The sequence below is a fragment of the Sus scrofa genome, chromosome 1 (genome assembly GCF_054392235.1).
Source record: "Sus scrofa isolate SSC_HxYL_T2T_F1_AM1 chromosome 1, Sscrofa_HxYL_maternal_Yorkshire_Landrace_v2.0, whole genome shotgun sequence".
Lineage (NCBI taxonomy): Eukaryota > Metazoa > Chordata > Mammalia > Artiodactyla > Suidae > Sus > Sus scrofa.
In genome coordinates, this window is record NC_139383.1 from 274,387,785 (window position 1) to 274,407,327 (window position 19,543).

General features: G+C 41.1%; 1 long non-coding RNA gene and 1 pseudogene across 1 annotated transcript in view; one reads left to right on the forward strand and one right to left on the reverse strand.

Annotated features, from left to right (window-relative positions):
* LOC146407209 (uncharacterized) overlaps positions 1-19,543 on the forward strand; it is a 266,633-nt gene that overhangs the window by 153,109 nt on the left and 93,981 nt on the right. The window contains exons 4-6 of the long non-coding RNA XR_014842060.1: positions 10,890-11,477; positions 14,322-14,374; positions 17,937-18,341. This is a non-coding gene — a long non-coding RNA (uncharacterized LOC146407209). The remainder of the gene's footprint in view (positions 1-10,889; positions 11,478-14,321; positions 14,375-17,936; positions 18,342-19,543) is intronic.
* LOC102163643 (olfactory receptor 5C1-like) lies at positions 3,432-9,600 on the reverse strand (annotated as a pseudogene).

Genomic DNA, 19,543 nt, shown 5'->3' on the forward strand with positions numbered 1-19,543 from the left:
ATAATTTCAGAAGTTAGCAAGTGTAAAGTCTGCAGTGTAGGTTGGCAGGTTGGAAACCCAGGGGAAAGTTGCAGTTTGAGTTTGAAGACAGGCTGCTGCCAGAAGTGTCTCTTCTCTATTGGAGGTAATTCTTTTTCTTAATTTCTTTAACTGATTGGTGAGGCCCACCTACAGTATCAAGGACAGTCTGCCTTATTCAGAGTTTTAAGTTTATACTGTTATCTCATCCACAAAGATTCCTTTGTGTAATCATCTAGAATTATGTGTGACCAAATATCTGCATGCTGTAGCCTCACCAAGTTGACATATAAAATTAACCACTACAGTTGATTTTTTGATTCTCAGGCTGATTTGGGAACCAGATGGAAGGGATTCAGTACAGCAGTAACATGGCCATACTTGATTTTATTATTGTTTCTTTAAAAACACCCAGATTTTTGGAGGTATAAATGGCATACAATAAACTTGATATAGCAAAAACATATCATTTGACTCAGAAAACTGCATATGGAACTACTACATGATCCAGCCATCCCACTCCTGGGCATATATCTAGATAAAACTACAATTCAAAAAGATACATGCACCACTATGTACATAGAAGCACTTTTCACAATAGGCAAGACATGAAAATAACCTAAATGGCCATCAAGAGATGAATGGGTACAGATATGTGGTGTGTGCAAACTCTTACATTTAAAATGGATAAGCAATGAGGTCCTACTGTACAGCCCAGGGAACTATATCCAGTCTCTTCAGATAGACCATGATAGCAGAAAATATAAGTAAGGGAGTATATATATTTGTATGACTGGGTCACTTTCCTATACTGCAGAAAAGGGCACAATATTGTAAATCAACTATACATTAATAAAAAAGGTAAAAAAATGAAGTATACCGTTTGCCTTGTTTTGGTATATGTATACACTCATGAAACTATCACCACAGCCATCAAGATCAGGAATTTCTTTGATGTCTACCTTCTTGCCCTCTCTTTGCTCCTCCCAGCTGTCCTCAGGGAAACCACTGATCTATTTCTGTCATATGGAGTAGTTGGCATCTCCTAAAAGCTTATTTCAGTGGAATCATACAGTGTGTAATCTTTTCTTGCTGCTTTCTTTCACTCAGCATAAGCATTTTGAGATTCATTCATGTTCTACTGTGTATCAATAGTTCTTTCTATTTATTACTGTGTAGTATTCCATTGTATGGATGTACACAGCTGTTGTGTCCACTCACCATTTATAAGAACATTGAAAACAAGCTATAATGGAAAAATAATAATTATTATATATATAACTTTTTATTAGTGTAAAATTTTTAATTATTTATTTATTTTTCCATTCTCCTTATATATATATATATATATATATATGTATATATATATACATATATATATATACATATATTTTTTTTCCTGCTATAGAGCATGGAGATCAAGTTACTCTTACATGTATACATTTTCCCCCCACCTTTTGTTCTATTTCAATATGAGTATCTAGACAAAGTTCTCAATGTCACTCAACAGGAACTCTTTGTAAATCTATTCTAAGTTGTATCTGATAACCCCAAGCTCATGATCCCTCCAACTCCCTCCCTCTTCCATCAGGCAGCCACAAGTCTTTTCTCCAAGTCCATGATTTTTTTCCTGTGGAGATATTCATTTGTGCTGGATATTAGATTCCAGTTATAAGTGATATCATATGGTATTTGTCTTTGTCTTTCTCATTTCACTCAGTATGAGATTCTCTAGTTCCATCCATGTTGCTGCAAATGGCATTATGTCATCCTTTTTTATGGTTGAGTAGTATTCCATTGTGTATATATACCACATCTTCTAAATCCAATCATCTGTTGATGGACATTTGGGTTGTTTCCATATCCTGGCTATTGTGAATAGTGCTGCAGTGAACATGCGGGTGCATGTGTCTCCTTTAAGTAGAGCTTTGTCCGGATAGATGCCCAAGAGTGGGATTGTGGGGTCATATGGAAGTTCTATGTATAGATTTCTAAGGTACCTCCATACTGTTCTCCATAGTGGCTGTACCAGTTTACATTCCCACCAACAACGCAGGAGGGAAAAGTTTCAGTTTATCTTTTATTTTATTTTGACTTCATTTTTTTATTGAAGTATACTTCATTTACAATGCTTTTTTAGTTTCAAGTGTAAAACAAATTGATTAAGTTATGCACACATACACAAACACACATCCAATTTACATATTCTTTTTTTTTTTTTTTTGATCTTTCGTCTCCTTAGGGCTGTACCCACAGCATATGGATGTTCCCAGGCTATGGGTCAAATCAGATCTGTTGCTGCTGGCCTACACCATAGCCACAGCAATGCCAGATCCTAGCCACATCTGCAGCCTACACCACAGCTCACAGCAATGCCAGATCCCTAACACACTGAGTAACTCCAGGGATCAAACCCAAAACCTCATGCTTCATAGTTGAATTGGTTTCCACTGCTCCATGATGGGAATTTCTATAATTCTTTTAAGATTATTCTCCCTGAAGGTTATGAGAAAATATTGACTATATTTTCCTGTGCTATATTGTAGGTCCATTCACTTACTAACAGTAAGTCCATTGATGAAGAGCTGGGCTTTTCCTGTATATTACTATCAAATAGAGCTGTCAAGAACATTCTTGTATGGTCTATGTGTAAATATATACATAATTTTTCTTTGTAAAAATACCTAGTCACATGCCAAGTATATGTTTAAATTTTTAAAAAGTGTTCAAACTTTTGTATTCCCATGAGCAGTGTCCAAGTGTTCCAGTTCCATCATGTCTTCAGTGATACCGAGAGCAGCAGTCATTTCAATTTTAGCCAGTCTAATAGGTGTAAACTAGACTACAGATGTGGAGCCACTTGATTGAAGGGGTTTCTGTGTTCTTGAAAAAGAATCCTGTAACACTGGGTATTTTATGTAATAGCTCCATGCATGATTTTCATCATTCTGCAGCACTTGTCACCATATATATGCCATTAATTTTGCATAAATAATATTTTATGCACCCTCCCCACTTGTATGTGATTTCTAAGAGAGGGATTTCTATGTATATTATTAACTATTATATCTCTAGAGAATATATCTGGATTACATTTGTGGGAACTTTAATTCTTATTTAAGTGAATAAGTGAATGAATGAGCTGAATTCATTCATTCAACAGTTAGCAATCACATTTGCCTTTTGTGAGCCATAAGTGATCTCTGGTGATACAAAGACTTTGACAATATAAACCTTAACATTTAGTAAGCTTTCCTTAAGTGCTCATTTAACCATCCTTCAAATTCAAGTGACTAGAAAAATTATTATTTCCACTTTGAAGAAATTGAGTCTCAGTGGCCTTTGATAAACTGCTCAATTATGCTCTCTTAGTAGGTAAAGAACACAGAGTCTTTTTTTCCAGAGTTTTATATTCAAGCCCCCTTCTCCTGAACAAGGCATAGAGCATGCCCTACAACACCTTCCAGAGGAGTGTGGAGATGTTCACATTTTAAGGGGCTTTGTGTTGCAATGAAAGACTGTGTCACTGTTGGGGAACTTGAAGAAGCCTTTCCACTGCCTGTGATATACACCACCCTTGGGAGAATCTGTGCATATGAAACTGAGGACACGGGGAATGGAGGAACTCCAATTTCTCACCAGAGACTTGACCAGAGCCCAAGGTACCACTGATAGCAGGGACACTATCTCCTCTGAATCTAGGTCCAACTAAGCCCCTGTGGACCCTAATAATCCTCCTTCCCAAAGGGGCAGGAGGAAGTTGGGCAATTGCCCAGTGGACTCCTTCTCTAGTCAGGGCTGGTGCTGGATTCCCTCCAGGGTCTTTATCAGATGGAGAAAAGGAGATCTCCTTGCATATATTGTTCAAGCTGAGAACTGATATGAGAGTCTGTCAGGTCCTCAGGCCATTGAGATTTGCTCTTTTTATTGGATCCTGGGTCTTCTGGACTGGTCTTCATTCAGGTAACAGAATGAAGTAGAAGGTATTTGAACCCAGAGCCCAATCAAGGATATGTGTTACTTCCAGTCATCTTGTTCCCTTCCAGTTTCTCTGTGAGGACTAACACAGTGTATTTCAGGTATAGCTCAGAAGGAGCCCAGAAACCCCATCGTCATGCAGGGCTGATAAGATAGTTATGTTCCTCAGGGCCAACAGTTAATGAGAAGCATAGCCGAGACCCAGGTCTTCTGAGTTTGAGCCCAAGGACTCAATCTATTTCATCTATGTTTTCCTGGAAAAGTTTCTGGCAAACCTTCATGTTTACTGGTTAATGTGTGTTTTCATGTATCAATCTCTATTCAGAGTCTGAGTTCATACATCTGATATGTGCATTTTGGTGTCCTTGGTGGTTTTATGTTTGTTGAGGTTATACAGGAGTTGTTTATTCATAGTTATGTGGATTATTTTATGTGTACCATCTTGTGTCTTATTTAGGAATTTATTTTTGTGAATCTTTGAGTAACTTAGCCATGAGCTATGGTTACTGTCCTATAGATCACAGGTGGTGAGAAATTACAAATCAGTAATTTAAGTGTGCACATTAGTGTGTGTTTCACACACAAGTCTTAGTGACATCTGCTTTAATGCCCATGAGCCCAAATAATCCTCCAACTATCTTTCAGCAGTGGCTGCATCACTGCATTGGTGATTAGGTTAACACTCATTTACACCCCTGCATAAGTGCTGTGTACTAATGGATATGAGCTTCGTGTCTGCACTGTGTCAGACTGGGGCCCAATCCTCAGGCTGCTCCTTAAATGTTTTTGTGATCTTAGGAAGTGACTTCAATTATCTGAGGGTCACGGGTCCTCACAGGTGCAGAGGAAGTTACTCTTCCTAAATGACAGTTTTATTTTGAGGAATAAGTGAGAAAAGCATACAAATTATTCAGCATGAAGCCTGACACATAACTGGTACTCAGTATAAAGGAGGTATTTTTATTACCTTGCTCCAATCTCCATGTTTCCATAATGGAGGTTTCTCTTTCATTCTGGTCTGGGGAAGGGCATGTAGAAGTCTGAGAAAACAGGTCCATCCAAAGTTTCCTTCTCAATCTCCAAGGTCACAGTCTGACCTATCTTCCAGAGTTCATGGCCCAGCTGCCTCCTTCACAATGTCCTAGCTGAATCAAGGATATGTGTTACTTCCAGTCATCTTGTTCCCTTCCAGTTTCTCTGTGAGGACTAACACAGTGTATGTCAGGGAATAGCCGTGCCTCTATAAATAGTCATCATTATCTCCCTTGGTGGCCAAGAACTGAAATAACCAGTGACCCAAGCAAGATCCTGGTTCTGTTACTCTGTCCAAACTTGCATTGCTTGCTTCATGAGAGGCAGGTAAATTGAGAGACCATTTGTTGGCACAAAGAATAGTGAATATATTTGGAAAGCCAGCAGATGGAGAAGACTGTGTCCCAAAGAACCATCTTCCCTGAGTTAGAATTCAGGCTTCTCTTCTCTTAAAGGGGGTAAGCACATGGGTGGTTTCTGAAAACTTCTTGGTGTTGGAATCTTTTCTTCTTATAGCTGTACATATAGGTCAGGTCACAATGCTCCTATAAACTTCCAAAGAGGCAAGTGTTATTCTTAGTTCTCCAAATTTTTATGTCCATATGAATGGGAAAGTGTCACACCTTTAAAGATCAAAGGCTTGCGAACAGGTTCTTCTGTATAATTCAGGATAGAGGCAATATTCCTCACTTGTAGCAAAAGGAATAGATTACAAGGGTGAACATACAAAAAACAAGTCAACATAGAGTCAGGTTTGTTCCTAAATTTCAGTCTCTGAGAGGTACTGGCTGTCCGGATGCTATACTTGAGTGAGAATGTCTGTCTTGAGTCCTTCTTCAGGGTTCTGTGGTTGGTAATCCTTACCTCTAACCTAACTTCTAAAGAATAGTAAACTGGAAACAACCATCAAAAAGCCAAGTCACTTGAGGTAAGTAATTTATCTCTTAGTCATACTTTCTACATTATAAAATGAAGATTTAAGATTCATCTTGTGTACCAGCAGTACTAAAGTATAATTATTGCTTTGAGAGGTTAAAACATGTGAAAATACTTTGTATGATATATAAACAGGAGTCATAAATTTTTCTTAGAGGGAGTTAGGAACATTTTGGAGAAAGGTAGCAGACATAATGCAGCTTCTATAGATATTTTAACTACTGAGGATATATTTTCCATGCCGAGTGGTTAAAAGCACAGATCTTGGTCAAACAGACCTGTGTTGTGATTCCAGCTGATGCACTTAATTGTGTATATCTTTGCACATTTAAATAATGTATAATTTTGTTTTCTTCTGCTTAAAATATGTGTAAGAATATTTATTAGCACTATTGTGAAGATATAATTTGAAAGTGCTTGTGAAACACAGTGCCTGGAACTACTGACATTGGTTTGGAAGCCTGGATTGGGCAACTTTATAACGGGGGATTTGAAGTGACTCAAAACATGTAGGATGCTGCTAAGACCCTGAAAGCCCATGACATAAATTTAGTAATTATTTTCTTATGTAAGGAGTTTGATATCTTTTTTTAAGAAGAAATGAATGACTGATTACTCTTATCTGGTGTCCTTTTCATATTTTTATTTTAGAACATTACAGAAGTTTAAAATTCTCTTGATGCAAAGATGTAAATATGAACAGAGAGATTTCTCAGTTCTTATTGACTCGTGTACTCAGTATGGGAGAAAGCTGTTGTGCAATAATTTTTTATTGAATGAAGAATAAATGTCCATTGGTTTCATTGGGAATAAAACTAGGTTAATGTGAGGGTTTGAAGTATTATTGAGGCCAGAATATGAAAGACTGATTAATTCACCAAGAATTAAGAGAAATAAAGAGCAATGTAGCCAAAATTGAGACTTTCCATAGTACAAACAAAATGATTATAATATTATGGTATGTTCATTGACATTTACCACTTTCACCAATTCTCCGCTGAGGCAAGAACAGCATGAGGAGGGAGAACCACACCTGAGTGTCTGAGTTCCTCCTCCAGGGCCTCCCCATCCATCCAGAACAGAAGGGCATGTTCTTTGCCCTATTCCTGGGCATGTTACCTGACCACAGTGCTGGGGAATATGCTCATCATCCTGCTTATCAGGCTGGACCCTCACATCCACACCCCCATGTACTTCTTGCTCAGCCACTTGGCCCTCACAGACATCTCCTTTTTCTCTTTCACTGTCTCAAAGATGCTGATGGACATGCACACTGAGTACAAATCCATCCCCTATGCTGCTTGCATAGCACAGATATATTTTTTCATGTTTTTACTGATCTAGACAATTTCCTTCTCACCTCAATGGCCTATGACAGGTAGTCCATGATTTCCTTTTCTGTGGAAAGGTTAATTTGTGCTGTATATTAGATTCCACATATAAGCAATACCATATGGTATTTGTCTTTCTCCTTCTGAATTACTTCACTCAGTATGAGTCTCTAGTTCCATCCATGTTGCTGTAAATTGCATTATTTGTTTCCTTTTTACGGCTGATTAGTATTCCATTGTGTATGTATACCACATCTTCCTAATCCAATCATCGGTCAGTGGTCATTTGGGTTGTTCCATGTCTTGGATATTGTGAATAGTGTTGCAGTTAACATACGGGAGCATGTGTCTTTTTAAGGACAGTTTTGCCTCACACCAGTTAGAATGGCCATCATTACTAAATCCACAAATAACAAATGCTGGAGGGGGTGTGTAGAAAAAAGAAACCTCCTGCAATGTTGGCGGGAATGTAAGCTGGTGCAACCACTATTGAGAACAGTGTGGAAGTACCTTAGGAAACTATACGTAGAACTACCATATGAATCAGCAATCCCATTCTTGGGCCAATATCCTAAACCTATTCTAACTATAACCAAAATTTTGACTCTTCTCTAACTCCTACCAGAGCCCTGAACTAATCTACCCTTGATCAAATTCTAATCCAAATGTTACAATTTTCAGACTGAGTTTATGTATGTTTTGTTGCTGCTTAGTATCATGAAAGGTGGAATATGTAGCCTAATAGGGATATTTGCCTCACCAAATTCTGTCCCACTCTTTGATATGAGAGGGTCTGAGGATCCTCTTTTGGGGTCCTTGACATTTACCACAGAGCAAAAATCTGCAGGCAATTGAGGCCACGAAGATCTTACCTAGTATATCTTGGAATCAGCCTCTTAGAAGTACAAGTAGCAGGAGTTCCCTTGCAGTGCAGTGGGTTAAGGATCTGGGGTTGTCTCTGTAAAGGTGGAGGTTGTACCCCTGTTGTGGGAACTTGTGTATGCAGTGGAGGTGCCAAAAATAAAAGAAAAAAAGGAAAAGAAAAGAAGAATAGTACAAATGGCAGGTAAACTGAGTATCGCACCTGGAAACAAGCAGGAACGTGTGTTTTTTGAACATTACTGACTCTAAGGTAGTTTAACAGCAAATTAATCTTGGTTATGTTGCTAGGTCTAGAATACTCCAGGTTCCTGCCACCTGTCTGTAAGCTTCCGTTTCTCCCCTTTGCAGCCACTCAACAATATAAGACACCCAGCCAGAGGACCATCCATCCTTTATCCATAATGACAGGGGCCAGGAAGGGCATCCTCATTTCTTCAGGATCAGTCCTAACCAACCTGCCTGGACCTCTGACCTGTGCACCTGCCACGGATAACAGCACCAGCTCTGGGACCTTCTGAGTGCCTCCTTGACCTCTATGTTGTTAAGGCTTCAGATGAGTAGGTGGAAGGTTGATATGGAAAGTGGGTAGAGCAGAGATGCCATCTTGTTGCTGTCCAGGGCATAGCTGGAGCTGGAATGCAGGTACATGAAAGTGAGTGTCCCGGACAGTATGGCCATAGCTGTGAGGTAGGAGCCACAGGTAGAGGCTGCTCACCAGCAGACATGGACTGACCACATGCATATCACAGCACTGGCAATGAACCCATAGGACACTGATATCCAACATCTTGGCTATTTGGATGAAGCTGCAGATAGCAAAAAGCAGTAGTTCATTGAGACTGCTGTGATTGCAAGAGATGGCCAACAGTGGAGGGATATCACACAAGAAGATGTTCACCTCCTAGGAGGCACAGAAGCTCAGGAAGAAGGTGAAGGTAAAGTGGACCATGGCACTCACTGCCCCTCCCAGGCCTGATGCTCCCAGTGAGGCCAGACACAAATGTGGTAACAATGTTGTGGTGTAGAGAAGGGGGTTTTCAATTGCCACATAATGGTCATAGACCATGGCTGCCAACAGGCAACACTTGAAATCTGCCATCCCAACAAACACAAATATCTATAGGGCATAGGCTGTGTAGGGGATGGTGGAAAGTGGCAGCAGCAGGTCCACCAGCATCTTGGGGCCAATGGCTGAGAATAGCAGGTGTCCAGCAGGGAGAGGTTGGCCAGGAAGAAGTACATGGATTTGTGCAGGTGGGCATCCACGTAGATCAGCAGCATCCTGCCCATGTTTCCCAGGAGCTCACCACATATAGGAGCAGGAAGACCAGGGAGAAGGTGTCTCACAGGTCCCAGAGATCTGTGATGCCCAGGAGGATGAATTTAGGGCACCCCTGGTCCAGTTGAAATTCTCTGGCCTCATTCAGCTGAACATAAACTGAGGAGAGACAAAGCAGAGGGAGGTAAGGGAAAGGTCATGACCATCATGGGGGAGAAAGCACTTTGTACTGGTATCAGGACTTGGGTGTTTGTCCTACCTGAAAACAAAATTGTTGTGTGACCTTAGACAAGCCATATCGCCTCTCAGAACCTTTGTTTCTAATGCCGAGAAGTCGCTGCCATTTAAGCTTCATGAGGGAGGAAATCTTGCCTGTCTTAATTTCATATCACAGTCCTGAGAACATAGCCTGGCACATAGTAAATGCTCAATTGTTTTATTGCACTTTGCTTTATTTAATTTTTCTTTATCATGCTTTACAGATAGAGCATTTTTTTGCAAATTAAAAGTTTGTGGCACCATTTTTTCTTTTTTATATTTAATTTTAAGAAAGTTTTATTGAAGTATAGTTGATTTCTGCTACACAACAAAGGGATTCAGTTATACATATATACACATCCACTCCTTTTCAGATTCTTTTCCAATAGAGATTATCATGGAGTATTGAGTAGAGTTCCCTGTGCTATTTAGGTCCCCTTCAGTGTGGCACCATTGTTCCCAAAGCATTTGCTTTCTTTGAGTCTCTGTGTCCTCTTTTGGTAATTCTCACACTACTTCACACTTTTTCATTGTTATTATCTTTGTTATTGGTGATCTCTGATGAACCACCTTCATTGATTCCCAAAAGGCTTAGATGATGGTTAGCATTTTTTTTTTTTTTTAGCAATGAAGAATTTTATTTATTTATTTATTTTATCTTTTTGCTTTTTAGAGCCACATCCATGGCATATGGAGTTTCTCAGGATAGGGGTCAAACTGCAGCTACAGTTGCTGGCCTACGCCACAGCCATATCAGATCTGAGCTGTGCCTGTGACCTATACCACAGCTCATGGCAACTCTGGATCCTTAACCCACTGATCAAGGCCATGGATCAAACCTGCAACCTTATGGTGCCTAGTTGGATTTGTTTCTGCTGTGCCATGACGGGAACTCCAGCCATGAAGTACTTTAAAGTTAAGGCACATACATTGCTTTTTTTAGGAATGATATTCGTGCATACTTAAGAGACTGCAGGATAGCATAAAGGTAATTTTAAATGACTGGGAAGTCAAAACATTGGTGTGAGTTACTGTGTTGCTATATTTCATTTGTCTGGAACTAAACCCACAACTGACTGAATTTGTTAAATGAATGAATGACGAGTAGAGTAGTAGTTAGTGTCTAGCCTAGGATTGAAAACCTCATGATTCTTTTTTTTTTTAACTTTTTGCAGCACACCTGTGCATACAGAAGTTTCCTGGCGAGAAAGTTAATCTAAGCTGCAGCTGGTGCCTATGCCACAGCCATGGCAACACCAGGTCCAAGCTGCATCTGTGATCTTTGCCTCAACTGTGGCAAAGCTGGATCCTTAACACAAAGAGCAAGGAGAGGGATCAAACCTGCATCTTCATGGAGACTATGTTGGGTCTTTAAATTTGCTGAGCCACAAGGGGAACTCCCAAACCTCATGATTCTATGTGCCTTCTCCTCTCCAGTTTTCCAAGGAGGAAAAGAGGCAATGAAATGTTCAGAGTCTCCTGATAGAAAAAGTAACTAGCTAGGAGACTTGAATTTCGCTGGGAAGACACCCTCCCATTGGAGTAAGAGCTGGGAAGGGATAGTGCAGCAGTGGCTGGCATCTGGGGGATATGACCAGGAGGGGAAAGAATAGATTTGAAAGTATTCCAGGACTGGAATCTTCTCTCCAAGCTTCAATTTTCTCATGTGTTTAATGAGGGAAAAAATCTGCAAGGATTCGATGAGATAATGCATGTAAAGTGTCTCACACAAAGTCTGCAACACAGCAGGCTTTTCATGAAGGGTAAGTTAATTGAAATGAATTGAGCTATATGTCTTGCCTTGATCCTTGAAGGAAGCTACTTGATGGCAACCAGAGGTACTGTAGTTTCCAGAAAATATACTGTTGCTTCATACTCCTGTGCTTTTTCACTTGTTGCTTTTGCCTAGAACCCATTTCCTCTTTTTGTGTTTTACAAAAAAATATTTTGGATGTAAAGCCTTCCTGCAAATGAATCAGAGGAAAGTAATCTTCTCCCTTCACTGTGCTGGCTGCACTGGAACTTATGTCTATCACAGTGTTTCCTCATTCTGTTGCACATATTACTTATGTGACTGTCCTGTGGGCTTTGAGCTCTTTGGTTCAATATTCATTCAACAAATGTTTATTGAGATCTTCTCTGTGCTAGGTATGGCCTTGTGATTTATTTTGTCCCTCTAGTGTCTGGTATGTAATCAGTGCTCAATAAGTATTAATTGAATATATGAAAGTGAAAAGAATGTGAACATTAATAGCATTCAGACTTGGCTTTAAGTCTGGGTTCCAACACTTTCTGGGGTGTGACTTAGGGCAGGTCACTTCTCCTTCCACAGGCTCTTTTCTCATTGTAAAGTGGGAGATGTAATATCTCTGGTGGAGGAAAGCAATGTGCAGCACCTGTAGCAGAGTAAATGCTCTTTCTCCTTCCCTTAAGTGTAAATTAGGAGTCCCTTGGTGGCTCAAAGTGTTAAGAACCTGGTGTTGTCACTGCTTTGGCTCAGGTCACAGCTGTGGCACAGGTTGGATCCCTGGCCTGGGAACTTCCATATGATGTGATTGTGGACAAAAAAACAGACTAGTTTAAGTGTGTGGGACCTTACCTGTGGCTGGTGAGAATGATGAATCTTCCTCCAGAGCACAGTTTGGATAAAAAAAAATTGATTGTATCGAGCTCCCATCATGGCTTAGAGGTAACAAATCTAACTAGTATCCATGAGGACTCATGTTTGATCCCTGGCATCCCTCACTGGGTTAAGGATCTGGTCTTGCCTTGAGCTGTGGTGTAAGGCACAGACACAGCTTGGATCCCATGTTGCTTTGGCTGTGGTGTAGAGTGGCTACTGTATTTCTGATTCAACACCTAACCTGGGAACTTCCATATGCTATGGGTACAGCCCTAAAAATAGACCAAAAATTGATTATATCACATGTTAGTGAAGTTGTAATGGTAGAATGTAAACTGAGAAATTTGAAGGACAGTTTAGCAATGAACTGCCCACAACCGTACATACCCTATGTCTTAGGCTGCTTGGACTTCTGTCAGAAAGTACCACAGACTGGGTGGCTTAAGCAACAGATATTTATTTCTTGCAGTTCTGGAGAAACCAAGGCTTGGAAACCAAGATCAGGGTTTCAGTATGGTTGGAGTCTGATTAGGACCCAATTTCAGCCTTTCTGATGGCTGCCTTCTGACTTTATCTCATATGAGGAGAGAGACAGAGAGCAGGCTGTCTAGACTCTTCTTCCATGAATTCCATCATGAGGCCCCCACTCTTCTGATCATATCTAAACCTAATTACCTCCCAAAAGCCCCACTTCCAGATACCATCACATTGGGGGTTAGGGCTTCAACATATGAATTTTGGGGGGTGGTGACATATTAAGTACGTAATAGCTTTTAACTCCACTTCTTGGTGTTTTGAAAAGTCTCCCACATGCACACAACTGGAGATGTGCACAAGGTTGCCTGCAGTCTTGGACTGTTTGTAATGGCCAAACACTAGCCATTATAACCTGAATGTTTGTCTGTAGGCTTATGGGAGTTAAATGTGGATTCAATGTCTATGTATCAATGTGGAGAAATCTCATAAATACATTGAGATAAAAACCTAATTTGTGGAAAAATATATACATTGAGGAAAAAGCACAAAATATATATGGTTTTCTTTGTACATCAAATGTACTGCTGGTTGCTCCAACCAGAGATGGGGTCCTAGTTTAAAGGGCCTCAGGACATCTCAAAGGATTTCATCAGCTTTGCCTCATCTCCATATTCATAGCCAATGCTTCTTCTCTGTTTTTCCTTTTTTTGGCCCCATCTGTGGAATGCAGAAGTTCCCTGTCCAGGAGAACCATGCCACAGTAGTAACTTGAGACAAAGCAGTGGCAGCACTGAATCCTTAACTTCTAGGCTACCAAGAAACTGCCTTCTTATCTTTTAAGACTCAGTGCAGAAATCATCATGTTTTCCAAGGAGACTTTATCTGAACATCCAGCCACCCAACCTCTCATTCTGAAGCCTCACTCACTGGGCTCTCTCTATTATAACCCTGCTTCATCATTTCAGAATTACCTAAGTGATGTTCCCCACACCTAACTGAACATTTGGGACCATGCACAATTCATTCCTCTACTCTTCATATACAGAATTTTAGAAAAAAAGAATTTTAGGTGTCTTCTTCTCCTCCTTGGTGGGGATCATTGCTAGAAGTCAGACAGTGTCTGGGGGTAGAAAGCTGTGGACCTGCAGATCCACTGAACCACATGTTTTCCACAAATAAAATCAGCTTGCCAGCTGAAGTTCTGCATCCAGAACCCAGCTGGAAGCAAAGCCCTTGTGTGTTTCCATCTGTTCACATGGAGGCAAACACTACTTACCATGACAAAGTGAGGAGCATTTGTAAAATGGGGATTATTATACTTCAAGGCTTTGAAATTGCTTTGAAATTTTGGGGTGCAAGGATCCCAAAACTTTAGTTAAGCAGTTACTATGGAGTGTGTGTATGTTCAGAAAACACAGAGTTAATTCTTTATTAATTTCTCTCTATTGCCTTACTGCCCATGGGGAGTAATCCTGACATTCAGGGCCATTCATTTTATTCCTTGCAGGAAAGAAGATGGAATTCCATAGAAAGAAGGAGATAAGACACACAGCTATGAAGGTATAGAGTTGGGGCTTGAACTCAGATCTGGCACCAAATCCAATTTTCTTTGTCTCTAGGCAGAGACCCTAATGAGATCTCCTTAAAGATTGCCAAGTTAGCATTGCCACTGTCCTGCCTCAGTCCTCTCATTTTTGGTGAAGCTGATTGGGCCAGATCAGGGGTTTCCAGTCTATTCTGTGGACCTCTGTCACTGGAGTTACTGGTGGAGTTTTGTGAAAAGCTGTATGGCTCTACACAGTGGTCAAAAACTCTGATTCAATTCATCTAGAGAAAGGCTCAGAAAACTGTACTTGTAAGAAAATATTCCAGGTGATTCTGATATGTAGCTTGATTTGGGACCCCAGAGTGTCAGAGCTTCTCAATCTTTAATGCACCTAGGGAGCTTGTTAAATGCAGATTCTGCCTCAGAAGGATGGCGAGGGACCTAAGATTCTGCATTTCTAACAAACACCTAGGAGACACTGATGCTGCTGGTTTGAATATCACTCTTGGGGTATTCAGAGCATAGGTTGTATTGGACAGTATTCCATGTTCTGACATATTTATTTCCCCCTTTTTTTTTTAACATTTTAAGGTTTCACCTGCAGTATATTGAAGTTCCCAGGCTAGGGGGTTGAATCAGAGCTGTAGCTGCTGGCCTGTACCATAGCCACAGTAACACCAGTCTGAGCTGCATCTGTGACCTATGCTTCAGGTCATGGCAATGCCGGATCCTTAACCACTGTGTGAGGCCAGGGATAAAACCCACATACTCATGAACTCTGTGGTGGGTTCTTAACCTACCAAGATGTCTCCTGCCTCTGACATCTTAAGATTCTAGCAAGCTGGATGGTTCTCAGCCTCCTCCTGCTAGCTCCTTTCTCTCTGCTTATGACTTTGTTTTGACTCCTCTTCTCTTCCCAGGCCCCACTATACTCATGAACACTTTTCAGTGTGGTGAGGCTGGACTTCTGGTATTTATCAGGGTATGGCCTCCCAATTTCCTAAGGAGCCTCTGTTCTTAGCTCTTTCACCCTCAGCACACAGACATTGGATATGTCTCAGGCTGCTGTCACTGTGATGGTGCAGGGTTAGGGCATTGGTAGGACATTCCTAGAAGCTGGAGGTGGGTGAAGCGTTCTTCCCACAGAGCAGCTTCAGTCCAGCCATGGGGTGATGATGGCAGGGGGAGGTGGCAGGGACATGCTCCACCCCAGATGTAGGAATTGGGGGACTTGCATTCTCCTTACACCTTGAGGGGAAGGTCTCTATTTGCCTTCTGACCCCTCCTCCCCCCCTCTGCTGTCTTAAACTCCATGGGTACTCCCTCTCCACAGCCTTTGGTGACTCCATGACAGCTCTTGGCAGGGGAATGCCCAGGATGATGCATACTTTGTAGCCTGTGGAGGTTGGAAAATTGTGTCTGGGTCCCCAGGCTCTGTGTGGGGAAAACAGTTATGCAGCTTGTTTAGAGGCATCCCCTTGGCTCCTTTCCCCCATCCATTCTCCCTGCCCCCACCCCAGACTCCAATCCATTTTGGGACTCCGTGTTTTTCTTGTGCTTTATGACCATTTACACAACACAAATTCTCCTAACACTTTACATTTTTCTTTTGCCTGGAACACCTAGCTGCTTTCTTTTTTCTTTTTTTTTATCTTTTTACACCCACACCTGTGGCATATGTGGCATATGGAAGTTCCTAGGTCAGGGCTCTTATCTGAGCTCTAGCTGACAGCCTACACCACAGCCACAGCAATGCCAGATCCTTAAGCCACTGTGCAAGGCCAGGAATTGAGCCTGAATCCTTATCAATACTAGTTGTGTTCATAACCTGCTGAGCTACAATGGGAACTCTGATGTTGTGTTCATTTCTGTTGCACATCAATGTGATTCAGTTTTACATATATACACTTTTTTTCATAAGTTTATCACAGGATATTGAACATGCTCCATTTTTTCATAAGTTTATCACAGGATATTGAACATGCTCTATTTTATTTGTAATTGTTTGCATCTGCTGATCCCAAACTCCAATCCATCTCTCCTCCACCCACTCCTCCTTGGCAACCAAAAGTCTGTTCTCTATGTCTGTGAGTCTGTTTCTCTTTTGTAGACAGTTCATTTATGTCGTATTTTAGGTTCCACATATAAGTGATATCATGTGGTTTTTGTCTTTCTCTTTAAGACCGCTATTGATACATTTGATATTACATGTACTGATCCAGAATTCTGGCCTAGAGCACACATAATCAATAACATTAGGCATGAGTATTCTTTTTATGACAATCACTGTATACAGACAACCCATCAAACTGTAGACCTGGGAAGTTCCTTGGTGGTTCCTTGGGTTAACCAACTGGCTTTGTCAGTGTTGTGGCATTTTCCTGGCCTGCAGCCCTAAAAAAAATTAAAAAATAAAAAATAAAAGATGGCCCAGACAACATTATCACTGCCTTGCGAGGAGGTGCTTGTGCCATTATCTGGTGGGTTGTGTGTTCATACTTGATGAGTGTATGAATGTATCATTTTATTAAATTACATGAGGGCACAAGTGACTATCCTGATTCCCCAGCCTAGGGGACTTTATAAGTGATTCAGACCATGGGCTTGTGGTGGAAAAATGTGTTACTTATTTTGGAAATCTTTATCCTAAACTGTGTTTTTTCATGCAAGACCTACACTGTTACTGTGATACCTGCCTCCAAATGCAGCAGATAGCCACCAAATGAGCCACCTCCGAGCCAGTGACACCCTTGCTGGCCATTCAGGGCACATTGCAGAAGAGGGAGACAAGTGGGATCATTGGAGCTGGTCACCAGAGTGTTGCTGTCACCAAGCCAAATTTTGGTCTGTTCACCTGTGGGAAGTAACGCCTCTCTTGACACTGGGTTGCCATGAAGGAAAGGGCAGCATTTGTTGCAGGGCACCAAGGTGGCTAATTCTCAAAAAACCCAGTGTCTGGGGAGTTCCCATCATTGCTCGGTGGAAATGAATCTAACTAGTAACCATAAGGACTCAGGTTCACTCCCTGGCCTTGCTCAATTGTTGAAGGATCCAGTGTTGATGTGAACTGTGGTGTAGGTCACAGATGCAGCTTGGATCATGCATTTCAGTGGCTCTGGCATAGGCCAGAGTCTACAGCTCCCATTTGACCCCATATGACACAGGTGTGGCCCTAAAAGCAAAACAATACATGATGGCTTTTAGGGAAATGTTTTTAAAGACAGAGGGAGGGAGAGGGTTGCAGGTTCAGGGCCAGCTGGCAGTCATTCCTCTGACTGATTGGTGGTGAGGTAATCAGGAGTCAACATCATCAGGCTTTGGGTTCCAACTGGTCCACGTGCTTGTGGTTAGCCAGCAGTTAACTTTTCCCATCTGGTAGGGGTTTCAGTGTCTGCCAAACAGCTCAAGGGATAACTCAGAATATTCCCTTTAGCCCTTGAGGAGGTTCTAAAAGTCCTTGGCTTGTTTCGTGGCTAAATGATTCTTTTTATTTTTATTTTTTTGTCTGCTTGATTGTTTCCCTTTCTTTATGTATTTCTCTCACTTCTCTGATTAAATGTATTCTTTGGAACTCAGGGAAGGCCTAGGAGGATAACCTTTGTCTACAAACCAGGAGCAGGCTGAGGACATGGGGTGGAGTCCTGGAGGGGAGCCTGTCCCAGGAAGACCCCTGGGGTCCTGTTCAGTTACATCTGGAGAGGTCATGGAGAGGACAGAGATGAGGTGACTGCTGACTGACCTGCAAGTTGGACTTGGCTGATTGGAGGCACCTTGACCCCACCTGTGTCCTTGAAATGTTCACTCTGCCCTCGATTCCCAGGCTGGGAGCCATTTTCGAGGAGGCAGCCTTGAAGCAACAGTGTGTTGCTGAGACTATCTGGATAACATGTGAGTCTGAACCCACTGAAAGCCTCTGTAAAAGCTTTCAAGATCCTGGCCAGCGGGGGTGGAGAGCTGATTTTGGCTACCAAGACAAGCCTTGTAAGTTCCCTCGCTTATTAAAACTGACTCCTACCATTCTGGGGCGGTGGGGATGGTGGCTGGCTCTTTTTGCAGGGGCCAGTTTGTGAAAAAACAGGTGGGTTTTGTACCCTCCTCCTTCATGGAAACTGAATTATGCTTTATGTGAATGGAGCGGCTTGTGTGGGGGTGTCTTTCCTATCCTCTTTATCTTTCAAAAGCATCTTCCCTAATATATTTTTCCCCTAATTAGGTTTTTGCTTTTGTTTATTGTGGTCCTGAACTGATACTACAGTTAACAGAAAATTTTCAGCAGTTGTGTGCTTTATTGAGTGGTTTCCACTCTTTGGTTCTTATGAATAGTGCTGCTATGACCATTCATGTACAGGCTTTTACGTGGATGTAGGTTTTCTTAGTTACATGCCTAGGAATGGAATTGCTGGGTGCTATGGTAACTCTATGTTTGAACTTTTTGAGAAACTGCCCACGTTTTCCCAATTGACTGCATTATTTTAAGCTCTTATTACCAGTATAGAAGGTTTCACCTTCCACCCGTTCCTTGCTAACATTTCGATACTTTCCATAATTTTTTTAATTTAACCATCCTAGTGGAAGTGAAGTGGTGTCTCATTGTGATTTTGATTTGTATTTCCTGATGATTAACAATGTTAAGTAATTTTCATGTGCTAATTGTCCATTTGTATTTTTTTAATTTATTTTTTTTATCTTTATTGTTATTTCAGCAATGCATTCGTTTTTTTTCTACTATACATCATGGTAACCCAGTTACACATACATGTACACATTCTACTTTCCCACATTATCATGCTCCATTGTAAGTGACTACACACAGTTTTCAGTGATACACAGCAGGATCTCATTGCTAATCCATTCCAGAAGCAGGAGTTTGCATCTATTAACCCCAAGCTCTCAATCGATCGAACCCTCTCCCCCTCAACCTTGGCAACAACAAGTCTATTCTCCAAGTCCGTGATTTTCTTTTCCATGGAAAGGTTCATTGAAACATGTCTATTTAAATCCTTTGTGCATTTTAAAATTGGGTTATTAGTCTTTTTGTTGAAGTGTAAGTATTCTTCACATATTCTTATACAAATATCTTATCAACTATGTGATTTGCATATATTTTCTACCTTTCAGTTGGTTGTCTGTTCACTCTCCTGATGGTATCTTTTGAAGTACAAAAGTGGGTGATTTTGATGAAT